The 25,987-nt window shown below is 44.0% G+C and overlaps 1 protein-coding gene across 9 annotated transcripts in view; it reads right to left on the reverse strand.

The window, feature by feature from the left end:
* LOC133747153 (zinc finger protein 84-like) overlaps window positions 1-20,697 on the reverse strand; it is a 52,202-nt gene extending 31,505 nt beyond the window's left edge. For 2 of the 9 annotated variants that reach the window (XR_009864283.1, XM_062175355.1), the window contains exons 1-4: window positions 20,609-20,697; window positions 19,536-19,615; window positions 13,513-13,642; window positions 5,377-5,509 (exon numbers count right to left, since the gene is read on the reverse strand). The gene's annotated coding sequence lies outside the window, so the exon portion shown is untranslated. Of the gene's footprint in view, window positions 1-1,742; window positions 1,912-2,151; window positions 5,336-5,376; window positions 5,510-12,886; window positions 13,378-13,512; window positions 13,643-19,535; window positions 19,616-19,988; window positions 20,135-20,608 lie in introns of those variants that run through there. The other 7 variants (XM_062175359.1, XM_062175356.1, XR_009864284.1 and 4 more) reach the window with 7 other exon arrangements.
* Window positions 20,698-25,987: the final 5,290 nt, after the last annotated feature.

Here is a 25,987-nt window from a genome sequence, read left to right on the forward strand (position 1 = left end):
TTCAATCAAGCTCTCTACTATGGCCAGGGAAAGTGGTGGAAGATGGCCCAAATCCTTGGGCAGCTGCACCTGTGTGGGAGACACAGCAGAAGCTCCTGGCTGCTGGCATCAGATCAGTACAGCTCTAGCCATTGTGACCAATTGGTGAGTGAACCAAAAGATGGAAGATGTCTCTCTCTCTCTCCCCTTCTACTCTGTGTAACTCTGACTTTCAAATAAATAAATAAATCTTTTTTAAAGAGCCAATCAACATATAATACTAGTTTTAAAAATCTTTTTTTTGTCTTGGGTCTCAGTTTTTAAAATCTGATTTCTCATAGGGAAAAAATGTGAGAGATACAAAGAGTACCTACAAAAATAATTTACACTGTAAAGAACCACAGAGGATTATAACTTGTCTAGAAAACAAAGGAGATTCAAAGTCTCTATTATTTCATGGTAATTTTTTCTTATTTTTAATATCAAGATAGTATGTAAATATGCAGTGCTAGGTATTTCTGTGTTGTTTGATATGTTTTATTTTTAAGCAGAAATTCAAAGAGATAACTGGGTAACATGGGGTTCTATATCTCTGATTACTTCTCTCAATTAGAGATCATGGGATTAGAGTTGGTGCTGGATTAAGAATGCTTAAATCTTTATCCACTGACTTCACACCACCATTCACTATGAAAGACAATATTCTTTGGGTAGATTGCTCTTTCTTGCCAGACTGTAAACTTCATGGGGTCTAGAAACATATTTGCTTTGACACTAAAACTCAGCATCTTGACAGTCAGTCTTTTAGTTGAATGAATAAATGATATACAAAATAAATATTTCTGCCCCTCAAGAACTGCCTAATAGAGAAGAAAATAAAAATTGATTTGATGACTGTCAGTATTAGGTGAATATATAATTTGTTGTTCTGATATAAGCTTGGTCATAAAATGGGCATATTAATAATGACACAGAGTTGAAGTGTATAAACATCTAGGGCCAAGCGGGTTAAATGTTCACCCTAGCTATATAAGGCATTCCATGTCAATAGGAGAGGAAGGAGGAAGAGGGGAGGGAGTGTAGGTGGGAGAGTGGTTACAGTGGAAAGAATCTCCATGCTCATTAATTATTAGCAAAGAGAGAATCTATGATCATTTGTTGCTTAAGAAAGGGTGATAGGCATTATTTAATTATAATGCAGGCATTTAATGTTTTCCTGTCTCTGAAATAGGAAGTCTATAACTCAGAATTCCTTGCTGTTTCATCAAAAACAATTCAAAACAAAAACCTAATTAAGCATAAGAGGAAGTTATGCATTAGAAGTGTATTCTAATTTCTAGGAGATTCAGTGGTTAGAAAATTCATCCCAAATCTTGCTGCAAAATGTCCCATATATTTTCCATGACCACTACCCGTAAGCATAAACTCTTTTTTTTTAAAGATTTATTTATTTGAAAGTGAGAGTTACACAGAGAAAGGAGAGGCACGGAGAGAGGAGAGGCAGAGAGAGAGAGAGAGAAAGATCTTCCATCTGCTGGTTTACTCCCCAATTGGCCACAATGGCTGGAGCTGAGCTGATCCAAAGCCAGGAGCCAGGAGCTTCTTTCAGGTCTCCCACTTGGGTTCAGGGGTCCAAGGACTTGGGCCATCTTCTACTGCCACCACATGACATCCCACGGCACACTCCCCCCCCCCCCCCCCAGCAGTGTTCTGCAGCTCCTGCTCCTCTCCACTTTCACTGGAAGGATCTGCTGCTCCTTTTCTTCATGCAAGTAAGTCTGATTCAGATGATGTCCCTGATACACTTGGCTGGCAAGTGCCATGGCATGTGTCCATGACCTAGCTAAATGCAAAGCTGGAACATTTTTAACTTTTCACTGCCATGGTGAGACAAGGACTCCATCTAACGAAGTAGGGGATTTTTCAGGGAGTCTACAGAATCAAATATGACAAAATGACAAATCTTAACCAACGAGTGTCATGGTAGAGAGGAAGAGAACCCAAAATGTATTTTTCTATCTTTTCTTTTCTGATATAAGTGCCTAAAAACAAAGCCAAGGAGGGCTGCCACAGACCCATTCTGAAAATTCCTTAACATCTTCATTTTCATCCAAGTTAATACATTACTTGAAGAAAATAAACTTTTACATAAATGAAAATGTAGTACCACAGACAAGTGTACAGGAGAAAATAGGCACTCAGTTACCTTAGAAAAATCTGGGTCCATTAATGTGTTCTTCCAGAACAAATGCTGCAGTACAATAGAACCACAGCCTCTGACATTCCCCCTCCACCCTGATGGATCTTGGGTTTTCCTCCCACCTCCCCTCTCCTGTGAATATCTAAGTAGTAGGACAAAAGGAATCCAAAGATACGATGATGGTATTTAACATGGAATAAACATACTGTTTTAGTCAGTACAATCCTCAATACTACAATAATTATTTCTAGTTCACTGATTACAAAATTAAGTATATGAAATCTATTCCTAATTAATCATTCCATCGAGAGCTTAATGTAGACTTTCAGAGGTGAAAGAAATAGAGATATGTGTAGAGATGTGTATCTCTATAATACAGATTTACCTCTGTACTTTATAGACAATATACCATGTTTGTATTTTTTTTGCAGTCTGGCATAGTTTATTACATCCAGCTTGTCACTTTGGAAATTTTATAATTAGACATTAATATACAAAAAATTTTGAATCTTTACAGATGATATAGAGCACCCTAGGCCCTCCCAGGGCAGAAAACAGATCAAGAGCTCATACAATGGCTTCAACCACAAGGAGCAGATGAAGATATCATCGGAAAGATACCTATCCCTGCAGTGTGGCTGCTGAGCAGTTCTGCCCTTACAGATCTCGTCTGTTTCAGGTCACTGAAGAAGGTTACAGGCTTTCTGACATTCCTAAAGATTTCACTGATGAGGATCTAAGATATATTCACTATGCTAAGAGCCTCAGAATGGTTTGTACAATAGAATGTTACTTTTTCCATGTGAATATGCCTTAAAGCAGTAGAAAGCACACTGATAACTTTCTAAATTAATTCCCTTTGCTGGAGCTTGGTCAGATGAGCTTCTCCACCTCCCCACCAGTCAGGCATTTTGCCAGGTTTGCCAAGATGTGGCTGGAATTGCAGGACAGATGGGCAAAGTCTGAAGCAGGAAAGTAAATGGTTCAGCCTCCTGCCATCCACACCTTGCTCTAAGGGAGGCAAAGCATGAGATGCCAGCAGGCAGTACCTGCACCCTTGTTCTCCTGCAGCACTGTGCTACTTTCCTCTAGACCACTTCCTCCACCACTGGCACCCAAGAGCCACCGCCAAACATGCAGAGAACATTTCTAATATACAAAGAGTTTGTGGAACATGGAATTCAAAGATAGGTGTAAGGGCCAGCATTGTCAAGCAGCAGGTTTAGCCACTTTTTGCGATGTGGACATCCCATAGGGGAGCTCCAGTTCAGTCCTGGTTGCTCTGCTTCAGCTTCTTGCTAATGCAGCAGATGTTGACTTAGGTGCTTGGGCCCCTGCCACCCATGTGGGAGACTCAGAGGGCATTCTTGTCTTATGACTTCTACCTGGACCAGCCCTGCCCCAGCTATTGCATGCACCTGGCGAGTGAGCCATCAGATAGAAGATCTATCTCCCTACCTCTCTCTGCCATCTTAAAAAAAAAGGTACAAAGAAACTGAAAGCCATACATATGGAATATACATAGTATGAATTATGTGTAGCTCTCACAATTTATTTAGTTATTTTTGAACTTAACACCTTAAAAAAAAAACTTGAAAGACAGCAACTGAGATCCTCCATCCACTGCTTTATTTTCCAGATGTCCATAACAGCTGGGGCTGGCCCAGCCAGGAACTCCAAGCCTTTAAGCCATCATCTGCTGCCTCCCAGATGCACAAGTCTGACCCACTATGAACAGATGCCCCTACATTTTTTTATTTTTCCACAAACTTTTTGAAGTCACTTTTGTCAAAAGGTTCCTGACACCTCTCTTGTTGCTTTCATAGCGGCAGACTCTGGAATGCTATCTCCCAGTACAGAAGAGAGCCTCAGCAGTCCTCGGGGGCCAACAAGTAGGCAGATGGTGACAGGGTGAGCAAATCCCATACATCTTTGTTGTTAATGTAACTGTGAATGTGGCCAGTGCTGTGGCTCACTAGGCTAATCCTCTGCCTGCGGTGCTGGCACACTGGGTTCTAGTACCAGTTGGGGCACCGATTCCATCCCGGTTGCTCCTTTTCCAGTTCAGCTCTCTGCTGTGGTCCAGGAAGGCAGTGGATGATGGCCCAGGTGCTTGGGCCCTGCACCTGCATGGGAGACCAGGAGAAGTACCTGGCTCCTGGCTTCGGATCGGCACAGGTGCCAGCCATAGCAGCCATTTGGGGGTGAACCAATGGAGGGAAGACTTTTCTCTGTCTCTCCCTCTCTCACTAACTCTGCCTGTCAAAAAAAAAATGTAACTGTGAATGTCCATATAATTTTGTTCTGTTTACACAAAAATATCTTTGTTTAACAATTGAAGATTGATGCTGTAAAAACTGTCCTCTAATTTTTTGCTATTTTATTATTTATAAACCCATTTTGAAGATTTGTAGATCCATAAGTCCCTTGAGGACAGTGCACCCTGGTTTTGATATCCTTCACAGAAATAAATACAAACTGATTTCCATGGTGGGGGGAATCACTACAAACTATTGAACTTGTCACAAATAAGAGGCTGGGAGAATGGCTGCTCTGGTTATGCATAGTAACTACTATAGCACTTAAATAGGTATAAAGAATCTGACTGTAGGAAATAATAAAGAATTGTCTTGGGCCCTCTGCCAGCTCTAATCCTCTCATTAGGGAAGTGACAGTCCAACAGTCATGTGAACACACCTGAGGGGGATGCAGCACTGCCCCTCAGGGCAGGCAATGAGCTCTTCCCCTTCAAATAGTGGCAAGGTTACAGCAGGCACACAAGGAGTTGCTCTTCCTTTAAGTAACTGGGGAGTATTTGTCAAAAGTATTAAACTAAAATTTGGGAATCTCTGTATTGCCCTATCCTCACATTACTTAACATTCAATTACATTTTTTAAAAGATTTTATTTATTTATTGGAGAGGTAGAGTTACAGAGAGAGAGGCAGAGAGAGAAAAGGGGTCTTCCATCTGCTGGTTCATTCCCTAAATGGCTGCAATGGCCAGAGATTGGGCCGATCTGAAGCCAGGAAATCAGGAGCTTCCTCTGGGTCTCCCATGTGGGTGCAGGGGTACAAGCGCTTGGGCAGCTCACCCTAGCATGCTGACTGGTTCCACTGTTCAAGCACACATCTCCCATTCTCTTTTGGCGGGTCTACTGTAAAGAAAGGAGAGTATCTACAGTAATTAATATCTTACTGTTGCTCTTGCTGTCCGCCTGCAGGCCTGAGGGAAGAGCACTTAAATACGCACTGTGGAGTTCTGGACGTAGTTTCCAAAATTCCGTCTCTTCGCAGCTTAGGGACTCTGTCCTCGTCAATCACCTGAAAGCCTGCAGGAGTAGGGAGAAGCTGTGTTTGAAGAATTCGCAAATAAAGTGCATTGAAGTCAACCACTACCACCTCCACGACACCCCTAATTCAGGGTTCTGGCAAATCCCAAGCGGACCAGGAGTGACTCAGGAGGTGACCTCGACTCTGAAAGGCTCCAAAGAGCCTGGTGCACCCAGGGTGAGCTCAGTTCATCGCCCTCCCGCCCCCGCCACCAGGACGCCCGGCTCCCAGATCCTCCAGGAGGCGAGAGGCGGCCCCGCAGGTCCAGGCACACGCGGACATGCATCCAGAGCTGTCCCAAAAAGCAGGCCCAGCTCGGGTGTCGCCTCCTGACAAAGTCGCTGTCTCCTACTCCCTCCAAGAAGGCTGCAGGCCAGCACCCTGAATCAAGGCCCTCCCGTGAAGGAAGCTGCCCCCATGGGAACCCTGCTCCACTTGAGGGCAGGGCTGGGGAAGAAGGGCTAAGCCAGCCTCTGCCCCAGGACTGCAGCCTGGGAAAGTCCAGGGCCCCAGCGCCCCTGCCGGGCGTGGCGTCTCCCTGAGTGCGCTCTGAGCCTGGCCTCAGCTATCAGCAGCTCCCTTGCTTCCAGAATCTGCTGCAGGGCGGCTCAGGCTCCGCCCGGCCAGGGGCCTCGGACCAATCCTCCCTGTCCTGGGACAGGACCAGCGCTGCCAGACTTGCCCCATGCCTGGCCGGCTATAAAGGCGGTGGTCATTGGCGGGCACCTGGTAGTTGCGGTGTGTGCGGGTGACGTGGGTGGTGTTACGTTGAGCTCAATTTCGGACATTGGGACAAGAACACAGGCGGCAGCGTCGAGAGCTAGGAGAGCCAGGAAGGGAGGCAGACCCGGTGAGTGCGACCCTCAGCCTCTCCCGCCAGCCTGCTGTAGGCAACCAGGGCAGCAGAGTCCTGCGGGGTCCCTAGAGATCCTGGCCGCGCTGTGCCTTCCGTCATCCACCCTCCTGCACTGCCGCTAAGGCAGTGCTTCTGCAGTTGGATGTCTCGTTCGAGTCCATGGTTGTTTTCTCATGATGGGCTGACCTCACGCAGTGACAACCGTGGAACAAATCACTGTTCTGTGGCATCTGCCTCCCAGGAGCGTTGCAGGTTACAGGGGGGCACGGGTGAGCCGGTGGCACCTCCTGTGCGTGGTCTCTGGCCCGTCCAGGACCGAAGGTGGAAAGGGAAGTAGAGGAGCTGGCTCAAGGTAGTCCCGCTGCGGGTCCCATCAGGTGTGAAATGTCTCCCGATTGCGGTTAACCTTGCAGGGAAACTGTCCCCTTTTGTGGGCCAGAGACAGCATCTGCTTTATTAGCTGTGCAGTATATTGAAAATTAAAATTTGGGCAGTCCCATCTTTAGTCCTCACAGCAGCACTTACTTTATGAGGAACACATGAAACTGCTCAGTAATTCGGTGCTGAGTTTTTTTTTTTTTTTTTTTTTTTTTTTTTTTTTTTTTTTTTTGACAGGCAGAGTGGACAGTGATAGAGACAGAGAGAAAGGTCTTCCTTTTTGCCATTGGTTCACCCTCCAATGGCCGCTGCGGCCAGCGCACTGCACTGATCGGATGGCAGGAGCCAGCTGCTTCTCCTGGTCTCCCATGGGGTGCAGGGCCCAAGTACTTGGGCCATCCTCCACTGCACTCCCTGGCCACAGCAGAGAGCTGGCCTGGAAGAGGGGCAACCGGGACAGAATCTGGCGTCCCGACCGGGACTAGAACCCGGTGTGCCAGCACCACTAGGCGAAGGATTAGCCTATTGAGCCACGGTGCCGGCCCGGTGCTGAGTTTAATATTAGGTTGGTAAGCCTGCTATTGGCTTTTGGTTTGTTTGTAGCTATTGGATGACTTTATTTGGTAAAAATGCATTCAGGTCAGTAGTGTACTCAAGGATGGTCATTTAGTGAAATGTACTTTTTTTTACGAGTAAAAGATTGGAAGACACGATTGAGCTACCTCAAAACTCCACCACTTCTGGGAAGGCCACAGTTGGCAAGAAAAGCACGTAGCAAACTTTCATCAAGTAAGTTGAGATTCCTGTGTTTGCAATCTGAACAGCTCACTGCTGAGCCGGGAGGGGAACTGCTCTGAGCACAACTCACTACAGAACTGCTCTTGCAGACTTTCCCCGAAGGAAGCACTGCTGTGGTCAGAAGCATTCCAGGAGCTGCTGGCCTGCAAATGTGAATTAGTCTTGAATTTAATCCATTGCAAGTATCACAAGAGTGCAGAAAGGCTGTGTCCTCAAACACACATGAGCAGCTCACCAAGGGGAATGAGACTTAACCTAGAAGGTCTGTTTATCTCCCTTTATTTCTCAGCATATTCACCCCAGGTGGGGGAGATAAATCCCCCTTCAGCTCTGCAATGGCACTGCTCTTGGTAGAGGCTGAGGATGCTTTTCATTGCAGGCAGTGTTTGCAAGAGACTTAGTTCCCTGACGATTTGTGCCTCTCCTACAAATACATTTTGGCATTAAAAACAAACTGAAGTATTTATGTTTTAGTAGTATTTTGTAGTATTTATGTTTTAGTAGTATTTTAAGTATTTTGCCTACTGGCATCTTTGTCTTTAAAGAGCTAAATCCTCAGGACTACAGGATTGAGTAAAAACTGGAAAATAGCTAATCCTAGTACTAGAAAAGCACAAGGGATTATTTGATCATTCGGTTCTTCAATTTCACATGCTTTTTTTTCTACTTTTCCCTTCCTACAGATATTCTGGCTGTATTGAAGGCTTTTTTAAAAACTGAATTCTGTGAAGAAAATATAGGCTTTTGGCTGGCTTGTGAAAACTTCTGAAAAATCCACCCACCCCAGAAGCTATCCTTAAAACCAAGGTAAATATATACAGTCTTCATAGAAAAAACCCCCAAAGAGGTAAGACCAAATTCCTCATTTCAGCATAAAGTGTACACCCTTGGCACCAAGAAGCAACAAAGGAAGTAAAGATATAAGACTAAAGCAAGGGCCAGGGAATCTGAAAAGCTTCCTTTCCTGGTGTCCTGGCTTTCAACTAAGTATCCCCAGACCTGGCAGGTGGAGCTCATCACATGTTACAGCCTCTGATTTTCACTTTCAAAGAGCAGAGCTCCCTTCTCTAACGAAGGATAATGAGTGATCTTTGTTTCAGATGAGCTTGCTTTCAAACCAAAACTCTTATTATCCAAAATATACAAGAAGCTACAACTCCCAGCTGTACAACTGCCTGGAAAAGGGTGTACAACATGATGTTTTACTTATTTGAAAAGTAGAGTTGCAGAGAGAGGTCTTTCATCTGCTAGTTCACTCCCTAAATGGCCACAGTGGTCAGGGCTGGGTCAGGCTGAAGCCAGGAGCTTCCTCCAGGTCTCCCATGTAGGGGCAGAGGACCAAGCACTTGGGCCATCTTATGCTGCTTTTCCCAGCAGGGAGTGGGTAAGAACTGGAGTAGCTGGGACTCAAACTGGCATCCATATGGGATGCTAGTGCTGCAGGCATCAGTGTAGCTTGCTATGCCACAGCACCAGCCCCAGGTAGAACACTTATCCCTGTTTTTTGGAATCAGAGTTCTACTAGGGCTTGAGTGAAAAACCATAGATCGGCCGGTGCCGTGGCTCAACAGGCTAATCCTCCGCCTTGCAGCACTGGCACACCGGGTTCTAGTCCCGGTCGGGGCACCGATCCTGTCCTGGTTGCCCCTCTTCCAGGCCAGCTCTCTGCTGTGGCCAAGGAGTGCAGTGGAGGATGGCCCAAGTGCTTGGGCTCTGCACCCCATGGGAGACCAGGAGAAGCACCTGGCTCCTGCCATCGGAACAGCGCAGTGCGCAGGCTGCAGCGCGCCTACTGCAGCGCGCCTACCGCGGCGGCCATTGGAGGGTGAACCAAGGCAAAAGGAAGACCTTTCTCTCTGTCTCTCTCTCACTGTCCACTCTGCCTGTCAAAAAAGAAAAAAGAAAAAAACCATAGATCACCACAGACACCATGGTTGATGAGAAAAAGGGAGCCCCAGAGTAGAGGACATGTTCTGTTTCCTAAGGCAGAAGTCTGTGACTGCCAGAGACTGACATTCAATTCAGTTCCCTCAGAACTAATGATTCCAAGCTAGGTAGTGAGTCAGGAAGCTGGTGACTGTCCAGGAGATGCTTGTATCAGAACAGCTTCCACCACTGTACAGACATAGGCAGGAAATATGTGGTCTGAGGGTGTGGGTCTTGCTGGAAAAGCAGGACTGTGAGATAGAAGATAATGCAATGGAATGCTGTTGATCTAAACTCATTTAAAATCAATAGGTCTGGGATTCTGTGGCCTTAACTACCTAGCTGTATATCTTTCATTAAATCAGTTCATGTTACCACATAGTGGTTTTGAGTCCCAACTAACGTAACATGTTGACTATGTAGAAGAGTACTAAAGTTCTTGTGACTCCATTTCATGCATGCTATTCTTGTGTATTGCTGAACCTGAAATGATGTTTGAATTGTTAAACGGTATATAAAATAGTGAGTGCTTGTGTGTAGAAAACCACAGTGTCTATTACAAGTGCCAAAAACTCTTGAAGGCAGTTAAGCTTTGAAGTGGTCTTTGAATATTTGAATACATTTATTTCGATAAATAATGTCATTGAATACTTACAGTCCAGGTGTGAGCTGATTTGATGTTGATAACTAGAATTATGACCAACATAAGGGGAAGATCTTTGTAGTAGAGAAGAAGTGTGCATTACTGTGTCTGTGCAGGGAGAACTGACAGCCCCAGAGCTGAGATGAGGGTGGCAAGGAAGATGCTCTTTTCTAAACCTAAGTCACAGCACATCCTTAGACCCACCCAGGGTAAAAAATTTTACCCAGGGTAAAAATTACTAACAGAATCTTTTATTAAACAACAGGGTCTTTGATGAGAATAGAACATTGACCTAAATCCCTTTTTGAGGATTGAGAAACAACTAAATAGAAGTGAACTGTATGGAGATAAACACCAATGTTACATTACTCAACTCTGCACTGCACCAATGAAGGAAGAAGACAAATGGGGAATATTGGCCTCCCCCTTTTTTGTCCTCTTTTCTTTGGTTCCAACTCACATGGGCTTCCAGAAGACATACATGGAAACTGTTCTCTTCATGGTCAACATACATCTCAGAATTTCCCTTATTCATTTGCCTTCCCTTGCCTAACAGATTTTGATTGTTACTTTAGGTAATGAGGAAAGCAACAGAAGTGCACTTTTCTCCCTCATTTTTATAACATTTATTTGAAAGGCAGAGTTACAGAGAGGGTGTAGAGACAGACCTTCCATCTACTGTTTCACTCCCCAAAATGATCACAATGGCCTGAGCTGAGCTGATCCAAAGCCAGGAGCCAGGAGCTTCTTTCAGGTCTCCCACAGGAATGCAGGGGCTCAAGCACTTGGGCAGTCCTCTGATGCTTTCCCAGGCACATTAGCAGGGAGCTGGATTGAAGTGGATCAGCCAGGACTTGAATCAGTGCCTATATGGCAGTGGCTTTACCCACTGTACTACAGTGTGGGACCCATATATGTATATATTTCAAAGACTCATTTATTTGAAAGGCAGAGTTAGAGAGGGAGAGGCAGAAGAAGAGAGATCTTTCAACCTCTGGTTCACTCCCCAAATGTCCACAACAGTGGAGGCTGGGCCCAGCCAAAGCCAGGATGTTGAATAGTGCATAATCTCTAGTTATTAAATTGAAAAGGCTGAAGCTGGTGCCATGGCATATTGGGTAAAGTCACCACCTGCAGTGCTGGCATCCCATATGGGTACTGGTGCATGTCCTAGCTGCTCCGCTTCTAATCTAGCTCCCTGCTAATGTGCCTTGGAAAGCAGAAGATGGCCCAAATACTTGGCTCCTGAATCCATGTGGGAGACCTGAAAGAAGCTCCTGGCTTTGGATCAGCCCAGCTCTAGCTTTTTGCAGGCACTTGGGAGTAAACCAGCAGATGGAATATCTCTTGATGTGTGTCTCTCTGTAACTCCTTAAAAAATAAACCTTTAAAAAAATAAGGTTTATTGACATGTGCTATGATCCAATCCAGTAAAAGTAAGAGAAGCAATAACTATCGCTACCTATATTTTTATCAAATCTAAGTATTGTGTAAACTAAAATATACAATACTAGGAGTATACTATCAGTAATTACACTACTGAGGTGGGGGCTGCAGTGCACAGGTTAATCCTCTACCTGCAGTGCTGGCATCCCATATGGGTGCCAGGTTCTAGTCCTGGTTGCTCCTCTTCCAGTCCAGCTCTCTGCTGTGGCCTAGGAGGGCAGTGGAGGATGGCCCAAGTGCTTGGGCCCCTGCATCTGCATGGGAGACCAGGAAGAAGCACCTGGCTTCTGGCTTTGGATCAGTGCAGCTCCAGCCATTGTGGCCATTTGGGGAGTGAACCAATGGAAGGAAGACCTTTCTCTTTCTCTAACTCTACCTGCCAAATTAATACATAAAATCTTTTAAAAAAGTAATTACCAATACTCAGTGATTATAATTAAAAATTTTAATAACTATATTGATTCTTTTTTTTTTTTTTTGACAGGCAGAGGTAGACAGTGAGAGAGACAGAGAGAAAGATCTTCCTTCCATTGGTTCACCCCCCAAATGGCTGCTATGGCCGGCGCTATGCCAATCCAAAGCCAGGAGCTGGGTACTTCCTCCTGGTCTCCCATGCAGGTGCAGGGCCCAAGGACTTGGACCATCTTCTACTGCTTTCCCAGGCCATAGCAGAGAGCTGGATTGGAAGTGGAGCAGCCAGGTCTTGAACCGGCACTCATATGGGATGCTAGCAGTTCAGGCCAGGGTGTTAACTACAGTGCCACAGTGTGGGCTGGGCCCCAGTCCTAGCAGTTCTATGTTGTTTAGCATTTCGCCTTCAGTGTCAACTGCTAATAATACAGTAGAGTTGTAGAAGACCTGACAGTCATGCAAATCTTACCACAAGCTAGTACTGTGTAGAATAAATCCTGTAAATATAAAGACAATCTTACTTCACAGCGGAGGAAGAACCAGAGGGGTAAAATGACTTGCTAATTTCACTTAGCTCTTTCGGTACAGAAACAAGGAAGGGTCTCAGCTTTATGCCACTTGCCTCAACTAGATGAGCCTGCAATTTTAATGACACTCAACTTGGGCTCCCGGAGTTTAAATGAATTTTCCAAGGTTACATGACAAAGAAGCCCCAAAGCCAGAAGTAAAAATTATTGCTCTCATCTTTCTCTTCCTTATCCACTATGGAAGTCTGATTTACAGTTGTAAATTATTCTAATATCATTTACAACCAAGAAGCATTATTTTTTGCTTACTTTAACAATGAAACTATTTTTAGCCATTGAGGAATTTATTTTAATGAAAGATATAGACATACTTTTTTTTTTTTTAATTGGAGATGCAGAGAGACAAACAAGTAGACAGAGAAGTGGTATTCACCCTCTAGTTCACTGCTCAAAAGTCCACAGTGGCCAGGGCTGGCCCAGGAGCAGGGAACCCCATCATCTGAGCCATCAGTTGCTAGCTCTCAGGGTTTGCATTTCCAGGGAGTTGGAGTCAGGGGCTGGAACTGGGAATCAAACCCAGAAACTCCAATGTGGGATACAGGCATCTAAACCACAAGGCTACACCCTGGCTTCCAGACTTGTTTTTTCACCAGTCATCTGAAAATGAAAGTTAGTTCAGACCTGAAGTCTAAGGCTCTGGAGTCCTCAGGTGTGTGTTCTATGCATGAGAGTTAGTTGGGTTGCCCAAGCAGAGTCTACAGTTTAGAGAGAACAGCAGAGTGAAATGTGTGTCAGAGGATGTCAGCACTGGAGAGTGGCTGTGCTCTAGTCAGAGGCTGAGGAGGATGAGTCCACAGAGAGCAGCAGTACCAAGGGAGTATGCTAGAAGGTAGGGAGAAAAAAGGTTGAAAAACAAATATGTTAAAAAGATTTGTTTATTTATTTGGAAGACAGAGTTATAAAGAAAGAGAGACAGGGAGGGAGAGGGAGAGATCTCCCATCTGCAGATTCACTCACCAAATGGTCACAATGGCTGGGACTGGGTCAGATCAAAGCTCGGATCTGGAACTCCATCCAAGTCTCCCTCATGGTGGCAGGGACTCAAGAATTTGGGTTGTCTGCTGCTTCTCAGATGCACTGCAGAGAACTGGATGGGAAGTAGAACAGCTGAGCTGTAAATAAGTGCCCATATGGTGTGCCAACATCACTGGCAACAGATTATCCTAATGCATCCCAACACTGGCTCCAACAAATGAATTTAGGTAAAACAATTCAAAATGCCAGGGAAATAGCAAGTAAAAGGTCAGGGATGAGCACTGTGGTGCAGCAGGATAAACCACTACTTAGGAGGCATACCTCATTCTTAAGTATGAGGATATTTTTTTAACCACTTTTGTACAAGAGGGTAACAGGATGAAAATTGTTCTCCAAGGAGTCTGATCTGATAACCTCACATAGGATAGACTGAGATGAGAAGAAATTGCAAGACAGATTACGAGTGCAGAAAAGAGGAAACTAAAACTGGAATGAAAGCATGAGGAAGGAAATACAATCCATGTTTTGCAAGAAATAAAATCAAATATATATACTGTTTATAGAAAAATAGAAATAAAAGCAAATATGAGAGAGTTTCAAAAGTTTGTGGAAAATGGAATTAAAAGATAATCTTATTTTATGCAACAAATTTTGAAATCTATGCATGTGAACGGTCTTCAAAAAGTTCATGGAAAATGTCTATTATACAAAAATGGTACATGGATTTCAAAAAAAATTTTTTAAGAAAATCCATTTATTTTTAATTTTTTATTTATTTAAGAGGTAGAGTTACAAAGAGTGAGAGAGAGACAGAGAGAAAGGTCTTCCTTCTGCTGTTTCACTCCCCAGATGGCCGCAACAGCTGGAGCTGTGCTGAACCAAAGCCAGGAGCCAGGTGCTTCTTCCCAGTTTCTCATGTGGGTGCTAGGGCCCAAGCACTTGGGCCATTTTCTATTGCTTTTCCAGGCCATAGCAGAGAACTGGAATGGAAGAGGGGCAGCTGGGACTAGAACTGGTACCCATGTGGGATGCCAATGCCACAGGTGGAAAATTAACTTTGTTTATTTTTATGAAAGACAGTTATAGGGGGGTGGAAAGGGGAGATACAGATCTTTCATTTTCTGGTTCTCCCAAAATGACCACAAGAGCCAGGACTGGCCCAGGCTGAAGATGGGAACCAGAAGTCCATATGAGTTTCCCACAGGGGTGGTAGGGGCTCTTCTTCTGCCAGGAGCATTAGTAGGAAGCAAAACATCCAGGACTGCAACTCGCACTCAAATAAGGGATGTTGGCCTCACATGTGGCAGCTTACCCTGCTGTGTCACAAAGATGGTCATTCAAAATAAATTCTTGAGGGTTAAGCCACCTTTTGCAGGGCCAGCATCCTATATGGGTAGCAGTTTGAGTCCTGGCTCCACTTTTGATCCAGCTCCCTGTTAATGTGCCTGGGAAAGCAGTGGAAGATGGTCCAAATGCTTGGGCCCCTATACCATGTGGGAAACTCAGAAGAAGCTCCTGGCTTCAGCTTGGCCATTTGGGGACTGAATCAGCAAATGGAAATCTCTTTGTAACTGTGACTTTCAAATAAATAAATCTTTAAAAAACATTCTTGTGCACTTAAAAGACCTCTTGCAATACAGGTGCACAGTTACTTATTCAGGAGAAATGCTAATTCAGGTGCAAGAAATGCTGGTATCAGGGATGCCATGGTAAAGTAGTAGTGTGGAGAGGCCACTTAAGGGAGTTTTATGTAGAACACAGGCAGCGGTGTTTTAGAGTTTAATAGATAATGTTGGTTTAAAAATTACATATTGGGACTGGTACTGTGACATAGAGGGTAAGTAAGGCCAGCAGTGCCACCATCCCATGTAGGTCATGGTTTGAGACCCAGCTGCTCTGCTTCCAATCCAGCTCTCTGCTGAGGCCTAGGAAGGCAGTAGAGGATGGTCCAAGACCATGGGCCCCTGCACCCAAATGGGAGGCCTGGGAAAAGCTCTTGGCTCCTAGCTTTGGATCAGCCCAGCTCTGACCATTGTGACCATTTAGGAAGTGAGCTAGTGGATGGAAGACCTCTCTCTTTCTCTCTGCTTCTCTGTAACTCTGCCTTTCAAATAAAATAAATAAATCTTTAAAAAAAAAAAACTTAAAATAATTATGTATTAACTTCTAACTGGGAGATCAGTAATTAAGTCAAGGTAAAGTTAGTCATTTAAATAGCCATCTAGTCAGCCAGTAATGATGACCTCGTTTCATTTCTAAACACAAATTACTTTAAATGGCTTTAGAGATGTACTTATCAAAATAATGTGGGCAGGACTCCCTGGGGCAGCATGCAGGCTGTGGGAGAATGCAGAGCACCTGAACCAGTGAGCCCTGGGCAAAGTGTTATGAAGCTGATACAGACTCCCAGTCTCTAAATGACAGACACATGGTTCACAAATGGAACCAGAAGAAAACTGCCTGAGTAGCATAGTAATAGGAACAGGCACAGAACCCTGGTGTTCCTTTTGGTCCTCTGCAATTACTTCCCCTTAGCAACAGGCAGAGCCTGCAGCCTTCTGCCACCTACCCTCTCCCCACATAAAGGAAGAGTTGGAGGGGCCTATGGAAGTGGTGCATCTTGGGAGGCTGAATCTCTAGAAGAGAGGGCAGAGCAGGTGTGGAGCTCACCTGGCAGTGCCTGGGGACAGTTTCTCCATTACTGCATTTTAATGGGGACAGCAAAACCCTTACCATAGCCCTTCCCATACACACTGCAGAGGCTTAATTGGTGAATCCTTCCAGACAACAGTGATTGGGCGAGGAGCTAAACACAGCAACTTCCTCTAGAACTGTGCTGGGGGAACAGTTCCCACTCAGATGGAGGGAATGGGGACAGGCTACACCCCCCTCCCAAACACAGGTCAGGTCATAAGGCTCTCACCAGCTAGCAGCTCTCTGGTCTCACCTCCCTGGTCTTTCTAGCTGACAAGCTCTTCCCAACCTTGCTGCCTGGGAGGGACACACTCAGGTGTCACCTTCATGGAAAAACTAGTTTTTTTTAAGATTTATTTATTTCTTTGAAAGAGTTACACAGAGAGAGAAGGAAAGGCAGGGAGAGGGAGAGGGAGAGAGGGAGAAGGAAAGGCCTTCCATCTGCTCTTTCACTCCCCAATTGGTCACAAGGGCTGGAGCTGTGCCAATCTGAAGCCAGGAGTCAGAAGCTTCCTCTGGGTCTTCCCACACGGGTCCAGGGGCCCAAGGACTTGGACCGTCTTCTACTGCTTTCCCAGGCCATAGCAGAAAGCTGGATTGCAAGTGGAACAGCCAGGACTAGAACTGGAACTGCAGGCAGCAGCTTTATCCATGACTCCACAGTGCCAGCCCCAACCTAGAAGTTCAAGTTGACATAGTGGACACCACACTGTGGTCCCCAAGTCTAACGTAACCATGGGCAATGCTAATAGATTGTGTCACAGGCTGAGGGAGGTGACAGGCATGCTCTGCTGCAGAGCTGTGACATAGGAGAAGGGGCTCCAGACCAGGAGAAAGGGGACCCTGGGGTTCCCCGCCCTTCCTCTCTCCTCAGTGACCACTCTCCAGACCACCTCTTCTCTGTTGCCACAGACAGCTCTGAAAGCAGTGTCTTGGGGCAGGGAGGGAGGGTTGCAGGAAAGATCTCTGAGTAGTTGGTCCAGAGGGAGCATTCCTCTTAAAACATTACAGTGCTGTCTGAACCCACTCCCCTGGCCTTGATGGTCATTTGTCTATTAATGTCCCACTTCAGATGATACCTCTGATGATACCTCCAAACTTTGCTGTTGGACAGGAGGTGATTGGTGAGAAAATCCTACCTAGAGTTTTAAAAGATTTATGTATTAAAGAGCACTTCCAATCACTGGCTCACTCCCCAAATGTCTGCAAAGCAGGGCTGGGCCAGGCTGAAGCTAGGAACTCCGTCCTGTTCCCCGACATGGGTGTCAGGAGCTCACACACTTAGGTTATCACCATTGCTTCCCAGGTGCATTAGCAAGAAGCTCAACTGGAAGCAGAGGTGTGACCTGATTTTAGGTCCTCCAATATTGGCTGTGGGCATTCCAAGTGGCAGCTTAACCCACTGTACCATAACACCCTCTACTTTGATATTATTTATTTATTTACATATTTATATGTTTATTTATTTGAGACACAGAAAGAGACCTTCTATCTGCCATTTCACTCTCCAAAGGCCTGAAATATTTAGGGCTGCGCCACACTGAGGGTGGGATCAGAGAACTCAATTTGGTCTCCCCACATGGTTGGCAGGGACCCAACTACATAAGCCATCACCTGTGCCTCCCAGGTTGCACATTAGCAGGAAGTTGGAATTGCAAGTGTGCCAAGACTTGTACCAGGCACTTTAATTTGGGATGAAAGTTTCTCAAGAGCCGTCTTAACCACTGGGCCAAGCACTCACCCCCCACCTCAGTTTTTAAAGAAAAGGAATTCCATTCTCTTTCTATTACCCATAAATAAGAGTGTGGATAATCTCAATTGCTTGCTCCAAGCCTAATTCCTTTTGCCACAAAGAGAATCAACTTCAGATAATGGTAGTGCTGTGAGTCACAGAGCAGAGGTGAAAAGAACCCGTGTTCTCACTGACGTCACTCAGCCATTGAATTTATCAAGCCCAGGACCACTGTGTCTGGCTCTCCTCATTGTTCAAGCTGGTTGGAGATGGGCTCTTAGTGACCTGAACTAAAAACATCCCAGTGAAAACACCATGTACTCTACAAGATGTCTGGGAGAAGGATTTTGAACTAAACTATCCACGGTCACCTAATGGGCCACTAAAGAGTTGGACTCACAATTTTGTCTTAGTACAAAGACAAAGCCACCAGGATTTCTTCTGTTTGATTCATCTTCCATTTGAGGAAGGTACTGTAGTGCCTAAAAAGGGGTGCAGGAACCTCAGTTTTCCCACTCAGCTGTGTGGCCCTGAGAAAGGTGTTTAGATTCTATGGCTCCACTTTCTCACCTGCCCATGGAGAGTATCACAGTGCTTGTTTAGAGGGTTATTGTCAGTATCAAAGAAATGAAATGACTCACGTGTATTATAGTTTATTCCAGCTATGAGTGGCACACAAAGTAAATATTTAAAAGTGTAGCTTAGGGGCCAGCATTGTGGTATAGTGGGTTAAATCACAGCCTATGACTGGCATCCCATAGGGTGCCAGTTCTAGTCTTGGCTGCTCCACTTCTGCTGGAGCTCCCTGCTAATACACCTGGGAAAGCAGTGCGGAATCCAAGTACTCAGGTCCCTGCACCCAGGTGAGAGGCCTGGATGAAGCTGCTAGCTCACGGTTTCAGCCTAAGTCCTAGTGGCTGCAGCTATTTGAGGAGTGAACCAGCAGATGGAGGATACCTCTCTCTGACTTTTCTTTCTCTGTAACTCTGCCTTTTAAATAAATAATGTCTAAAAAAATAAAACCACCTGTAGCTTAACACTTCTCTCACATTTAAGGATTCAAAGATATTCATTCCAGGAGGGGCTCATTTGCCTTGTTGCCTTATCCATAACATCCCCTCATGGTACAAAATGGTTCCTGCAGCTCCAGTCATCCACCCTCCATCCCATCCAGAAGGACAATAGCAAATGAGAAGAGCATTTTTCTACTCTAAGAATATTTCCTTGGCATTGCACCTAGCAGATATGATTGACATTTCACAAAGAACAGTTCAGAGCTAACAGAATTTACACATCCAGAGTCTAGAACCCAAAAGATTTTACAGGACCCAAGATGTTAGCAGGAAACAAAAGGCCTGGGGAAAGTGTTCTGAATGTATTACACTTGGTAATTAAGCTTTCATGTAGAAATAACAGCAAACCCGATTTAAGTGGCTGAAATGTTAACACCAAATAAAAAGGGAACTTCAAAAACTTTTCACATGACATTAAGCAGAAACACAGAAAACATTCAAAATCAAGATCATGCACTGTATGCCCTGAAACTCTTAAGCACTGCAAACATGAAAATGAACTGTACCTGTATCTTTATGGGGAATCAAGAAGGCAGGACTGCCTGTTGCTCAACCACCTACACCCACACCTGAGCAGTTTCTGGACCTGTAGGGAAGATGTTTTAGAAAGGGAAATATGTGATCAATGCCATATTTCTGACACTCCCACCTTCCATAGGAGCACAGAAGCCATCATTTAGTTCCCCTAAAAGTACTTATCTTCCCCATATACAACTGATATCATTTTTTCCCTAGTCTTTTGTCTAAAAAAAGAGGCACCAGATTTCAAGATTTTGTTTTATAAGTCTATACCTAGAGCCCTCAGCGCCTTGGTTATTTTTGCTCAATACCATGCAATTTGAGCTTACAATTCTGGTGTTTGGGAAATGTTGCCAAATTAGCATCAACAACATATTTTCTTTTTTTTTTTAAGATTTATTTTACTTATTTGAAAGAGTTACAGAGAGAGAGATACAGACAGAGAGGTCTTCCATCCGCTGGTTCACGCCCCAGATGACCGCAACAGCTGGAGCTATGCCGATCCGAAGCCAGGAATGAGGAGCTTCCTCCGTGTCTTCCACGTGGGTGCAGTGGATTGGAGCACCCATATGGGTGTTTGGCCTTCCTTGATTATAAAGGTGATTCTTAGTGAAATGTTACATAATTTCTAAGAAGAATGAGAATTTACTATAACTAGAGAACCTAATGGAAAGCAGTGTGCAGTACATTGCACGCGTTCCAGCCCACGTTTAGCTAACTGGTAAGACAGGCAAACAGGGCCTGAAGGCTGGAGCCGGCCTCACTTCAACAAAAGGCCACAGCGCAGTCCACGCTCCCCGATCTCCCTCCGTCCTCTCCACACAACCTGGGGAGAGGCGGACTGCGCGCACACAGAGGGAGAGGAGGCTCTGGAGCGAGCCGAGGCCGCTGGTGCAGGGACGGGGCCTGTTGCCCGTGTCCGGAGCCGGCCCAGCTCTCAGCGGTGGGGTCCGCGGATGGAAGAGCTCAGGTGGGGGAAGTCCAGCTCCCTCTGTAGCTGGTTCTGGCAGGATCCATCCGCCCACGGCCCCTTCTGGGAAACCTGGCCCCACACACTCACCACTTCCTGCTCCCGAGGTCCGGGGCTTCCTCTTCTCAGAGAGGAGAAGGCCAAGCCACCGCAGGGACGCTCTTCCCGCTGTAGTCTGGACGCGACTAGGACACAGGGATCTCGCGAGATGAGGAAGTTGTCCGCCACCCTTACCAGGGCCCCTGATTGGACAGCTGCAAAGCCAATGGGCGTGAGGGGTGTCACAAAAGCCGTAGCCAATCAGCACGCTCGCTGGCACAGTGGGCGTGGGGAGGTTGTTGCCAGGCGACGGGAGTGCAGGCCGGGTTTGGGGTCTGAGGCCGGTGGGGTCGCTGTGGCTTCCGTGTTCCTCGGGGCTCTCGGGACCTCCAGAGTTCGCCATGAGCTGCAGAAGCCGCTCCAGGTGAGTCCCCGCCAACTGCGGATCATCGACTTCTGGTCTTTGTTTCTTCACATCCGGAACGATTTCTCTTGTGGGAAGTTTCTGTGATGTTCCTTTGAACGTTGTTTAAAGATATTGCGTGGTTAATCCTCTTGGTCCATTTCTCTTGTAGATACGTGTTTTCTAGTCTGTCTTTCGTCTTTTTAATATTTCCTGTGTGTTTCTTGCTGTTAGCAATGACATTTAAAAAAAAAAAAAAAGATTGTTTGAAAGGCAGAGTTAGAGAGCGAGAGAGCGAGAGCGATAGAGAGCAGGAGAGCGAGAGAGAGAAGGCTTCCATCTGCTGCTTCACTCCCCAGTTGGCTGCAAAGGCCAGAGCTGCACAGATATGAAACCAGGAGCCAGGAGCTGCTTCCCTGTCCCCCATGCGGGTGCAGGGGTCCAAGGGCTTGGGCATCTTCCACTGCTTTCCCAGGGCATAGCAGAGAGCTGGATCGGAAGCAGAGCAGCTGGGATTCAAACCGGCTCCCACATGGGATGCCCCGGTCATGATATTTTACCCAGTCATCTCATTACCCTTAGCATATTTTCATGTGTCTATAGGCCATTTGTATTGATTGCATCCTTTGAAAAATTTCTGTTCATGGGCCGGCGCCATGGCTTAACAGGCTAATCCTCAGCCTGCAGTGCCGGCACACCTGGGTTCTAGTCCCAGTTGGGGCACCGGATTCTATCCCAGTTGCCCCTCTTCCAGGCCAACTCTCTGCTATGGCCCGGGAAGGCAGTGGAGAATGGCCCAAGTCCTTGGGCCCTGCACCCGCATGGGAGACCAGGAGAAGCACCTGGCTCCTGGCTTCGGATCAGCACTATGCACCGGCCGCAGCGGCCATTGGAGGGTGAACCAACGGCAAAAAGGAAGATATTTCTCTCTGTCTCTCTCTCTCTCACTATCCACTCTACCTGTCAAAAAAAAAAAAAATTCTGTTCATGTCCTTTGCCCATTTCTTAACTGCATTATTTTGTTGCAGTTGAGTCTCTTGAAATCTTTAATCATCACATATTAACCCTTTATCAGTTATATAGTTTGCAAATATTTTATACCACTCTTCACTCTGCTGAGTGTTTCCTTTGCAGCAAAAAAGCTTCCTAGTTTGATGTAATCCCTTTGTCTATTTCTGCTTTCATTGCCTGTGCTTCTGAGGTCTTTTCCAAGAAGTCTTTCCTATGCCAATGTCTTGCAGAGTTTTCCCAATGTTTTCCTCTAGTAATTTCTTTAATTAGGTCATAGATTTAGATTCATGATCAGTTGTGAATTGATTTTTGTATGGGGTGTAAGTACAGGTCTTGCTACATACGTCTGCATATCATATAGAGATCCAATTTTCCCAACACTCTTTGTTGAAGAGACTGTCCTTTCTCCAGGGATTGATTTTAGCTCGTTTGTCAAAGATGTTGATTGTACCTGCATGGATTAATTTCTTTGGTTTATATTTTGTTTCATTGGTATACATTGGTTCCAGTCCCAGGCTGTTTCATATGTAACTGCCCTGTAGTGTGTCTTGAAATCTGGTATTCTGATACCTCCAATTTTTTCTTGTTTAACATTACTTTAGCTATTTGGGGGGGGGGGGTCTCTTGTGTTCCTATACAAATTTTAGCATTCTTTTTTCTAGATCTGAGAAGAATGTTCTTGGAGTTTTGATTGAGATCTCATTGAATCTATAAATCGTTTTGGGTAGTATGAACATTTTGATATTGATTTTCCTGTGCACAAACATGAAATATTTTCCCACTTTTTTGCATTATTCTATTTCTTCCTTTAATGTTTTATAATTTTCATTGTGGAGATCTTTCACATTCTTAATTAAATTTGTTCCAAGGTATTTAACTTTTTGGTAGGTATTGTGACTGGTATTGCACTTACAAGTTCTTTCTCAGCCTGGGCTCATCAAATACAGACATATTTATCTTATCCAATTCCCAAGGGTTTCAAAGTTCACTTTTTTGGTGCATTATGAAAATTATTATCCCAGATAATAATTATTGTCAGATCATTCATAGAGAGATAAAATTAGAGATGTGGATGTTAATTATAAGTGTAGATGTTGATGAATCCACCATAGTTTACTGTGGTATTTTGGGTTAAATTTTAAGTCATTCCTGATTACAAACTGATGAGTATCATAAAACTTGTGACAGTGAAGTGTGTTCATAACTTACATTCCTACTTTCTTTGTATTCTGAATAATTCAAGCTAGACATGGAAGGAAGTCAAAATGTAAGCTTCCTAGCCCACAGAGTTGTTAGTCTTGGTGCTTAGCAACAAAGACTCCCGTCCATTGCCCCTAGTACATTACCTTGCATCCTTACCTAGCCACTTACAGAGCACAGTTTTTGTTTGTTTGTTTGTTTTGTTTTGTTTTGTTTTTGCTAAATTTACAGTATGAAAGAGGGCAGACAAGGACTCATGTTCTCTTGTAGGCATCCTAGAAAAATCCTAAATACAGAAAAAGAGGGGGAGTGGTTTGGTAGCTCATTTACTCTTTCCAATATTTCCATTCATGTAAGTCATTCATAAACCCCATATAGAGGAACAAGTGAGCTGGTGTCAGGAGCAGTGCTCTAATGTTTAGGCATCTTACTTTGTGGAGGGGGTTGTATCACTTGTCAGCCTAAATTCAAAAAAGATACTCTGTCCCAAAAAAACAAGAAGACTAGCAAAGTCAGCATACACAAATTGTTGTCCAACTATGGCCATTATGTTAAAGGGATATTTAGAAGAATGTGAATATTGTGAATATTGAGCAAGGAGTTGCTCTCATATGACATGGGCTTGAATCCATTGTAAGAACAATATGCATGAGTACATTCTTAGAGAATATTTCTGCAGTGGTGTCTGTGTTCTTACAGATTTCAGTTTTGTAAAAATGATGCCAAAGTATTATATTTACTTGTTTCCTCAAGAGACACAGTCAAGTATTTTTCTTTGAAGTGAAGAAATTGTAAATGGTTGGGAAGCAATTGATTCTGGTATGTGGTAATTTGCCGTAACCAGTCAGGATGGCAAAAAATGTGTGTGTGTGTGTGTATACAAATTTAAAATGCAAACCAAGAAGTGAAAGCTGTTTTTGTTGCTTTAAAAATGAACATTTTAAATTCTCTCCTTAAAATATATTTCACTTTATACACTCTCAGTTCTTATTCTCAAGATGTTAAAGTGTATCACATTTTTTTGGAAAGCAAAGGAAAATGTTCCATTTTAGAATGTTAAAAACATACAATTTTAAATTTTGCTGAACAGTTTGTAATAGTTGAACTTGTATTTTTAAGCATAAATATGTTTTCTTCTTAATGTATTATTACAGATATGTTATTTTAAAGGTAGCAGAATCTATGAGGTAAATGATCCAACAGCTTTGTTTTCATTAGATCAAACTTGCCCATGGGGTATCTAAACTTAGAATGAATTTGATATCACAACACTATTTACATTCTTTGCAAGAAAAGTAAAGGATGTTTTGTCCCTAAATTTCAAATCACATAATGAGATAGTCCAATTTATTTTTGGTTCTCAGTGATGTATTATTGTGTTTTGTAACACCATGCATTCATGAAAAATATTTTTTATTCAAAAGTTCACATTTGTACCACATTTTTTTTAGCTCTGTAGGTCTAAAATTTTTCTAAAGGACAAGCTTTCTAAAATACAAGTTTATATGTGTTGCCTAATGTAATAAATTTCTTTTTTTTTAAAGATTCATTTTTATTTATTTGAAAGAAAGAGTTACATAGAGAGGCAGAGATAGAGAGAAAGGTCTTCCGTCCACTGGTTCACTCCCCAATTGGCTGCAACAACCAGAGCTGAGCTGATCTGAAGCCAGGAGCCAGGAGCTTCTTTCAGCTCTCCCACGTGGGTTCAGGGGACCAAGAACATGAGCCATCCTCTGATGCTTTCCCAGGTGCATTAGCAGGGAGCCATATCAGAAGTGGAGCAATCAGGACTTGAACCAGCACCCATATGGGATGCCAGCACCACAGGCTGGGGCTTTAGCCTGCTGTGCCACAGCTCTGGCCCCTGTAATCAATTTCTAAAGTGTATACACTGACAAGAAGAATTACACAAAGTACATTCATATAACAAGCATATCTTTGCTAAATTTAAAGATGATGGCTTTACCTGCTACGCCATAATGCTGACCCCAAGTATTTGGTTTGGAGCAATATTCATCTGCAATTTCCATAGAGTTTATCAGAAAGTATCATTTGATAGTAAATCCCTTTAGTGGGTATATGAAATAGACCAAACATTGAATTTGTAAAAAAAAAAAAATGGCTTTCATTCAGATCATGCCAAGTCTAAGGCTTTGCCACTTCATGATTATATATCCTTGGGCAAACCAGTTACTTACCTCTTCATGCCTCAGTTCCATTGTCCTTAAAATTAAGATAACAGGAGCTATCTCCATTTTTCTGGAAACATAAAATGCTGGAAATATCACCTGGCATAAAATAAATGTTAGCAATTATTGTTATTATGTATTTGCACTTTCCTAACTAAAGGTATTTAAATATCTGTGATTTTATGCTTAATGTTGTAGTGTCCACATTTAGATACAACTCAAAATTTATTTGAAATTATATCTATTCCTTTTTTAAAACTTCATATTTTGCTTGACATACTTACTCAAACTAGATTCAATTCTGTTTAATTTGATGAGTGAGCCATTTCTTATCTAATTCCCTAGATAGTGCAACTTATTCACTCATTTGTGCTTTGTGATGGCACCTGCATCTTTTTCAAAAGAGTAACTAAACTGTATCATTTTTGGTCAAAACTAAATCACTAGGGTAAATTGGTATTTAAAGAAAGGGACTATTCTCTGGCAGTAATCTTAAACTAGTACATTGATGCACTTTGGTAAATGCATTGGAGACTTGCTGATTGTGTATGTGCATTTGTGAATGTGTGTATGGTGTGTGTGTGTGCTCCATTTAAAGCTACAATAAAATTGTAGCATTATCCAAAC

The sequence above is a fragment of the Lepus europaeus genome, chromosome 18 (assembly GCF_033115175.1).
Source record: "Lepus europaeus isolate LE1 chromosome 18, mLepTim1.pri, whole genome shotgun sequence".
NCBI classification, from domain to species: domain Eukaryota; kingdom Metazoa; phylum Chordata; class Mammalia; order Lagomorpha; family Leporidae; genus Lepus; species Lepus europaeus.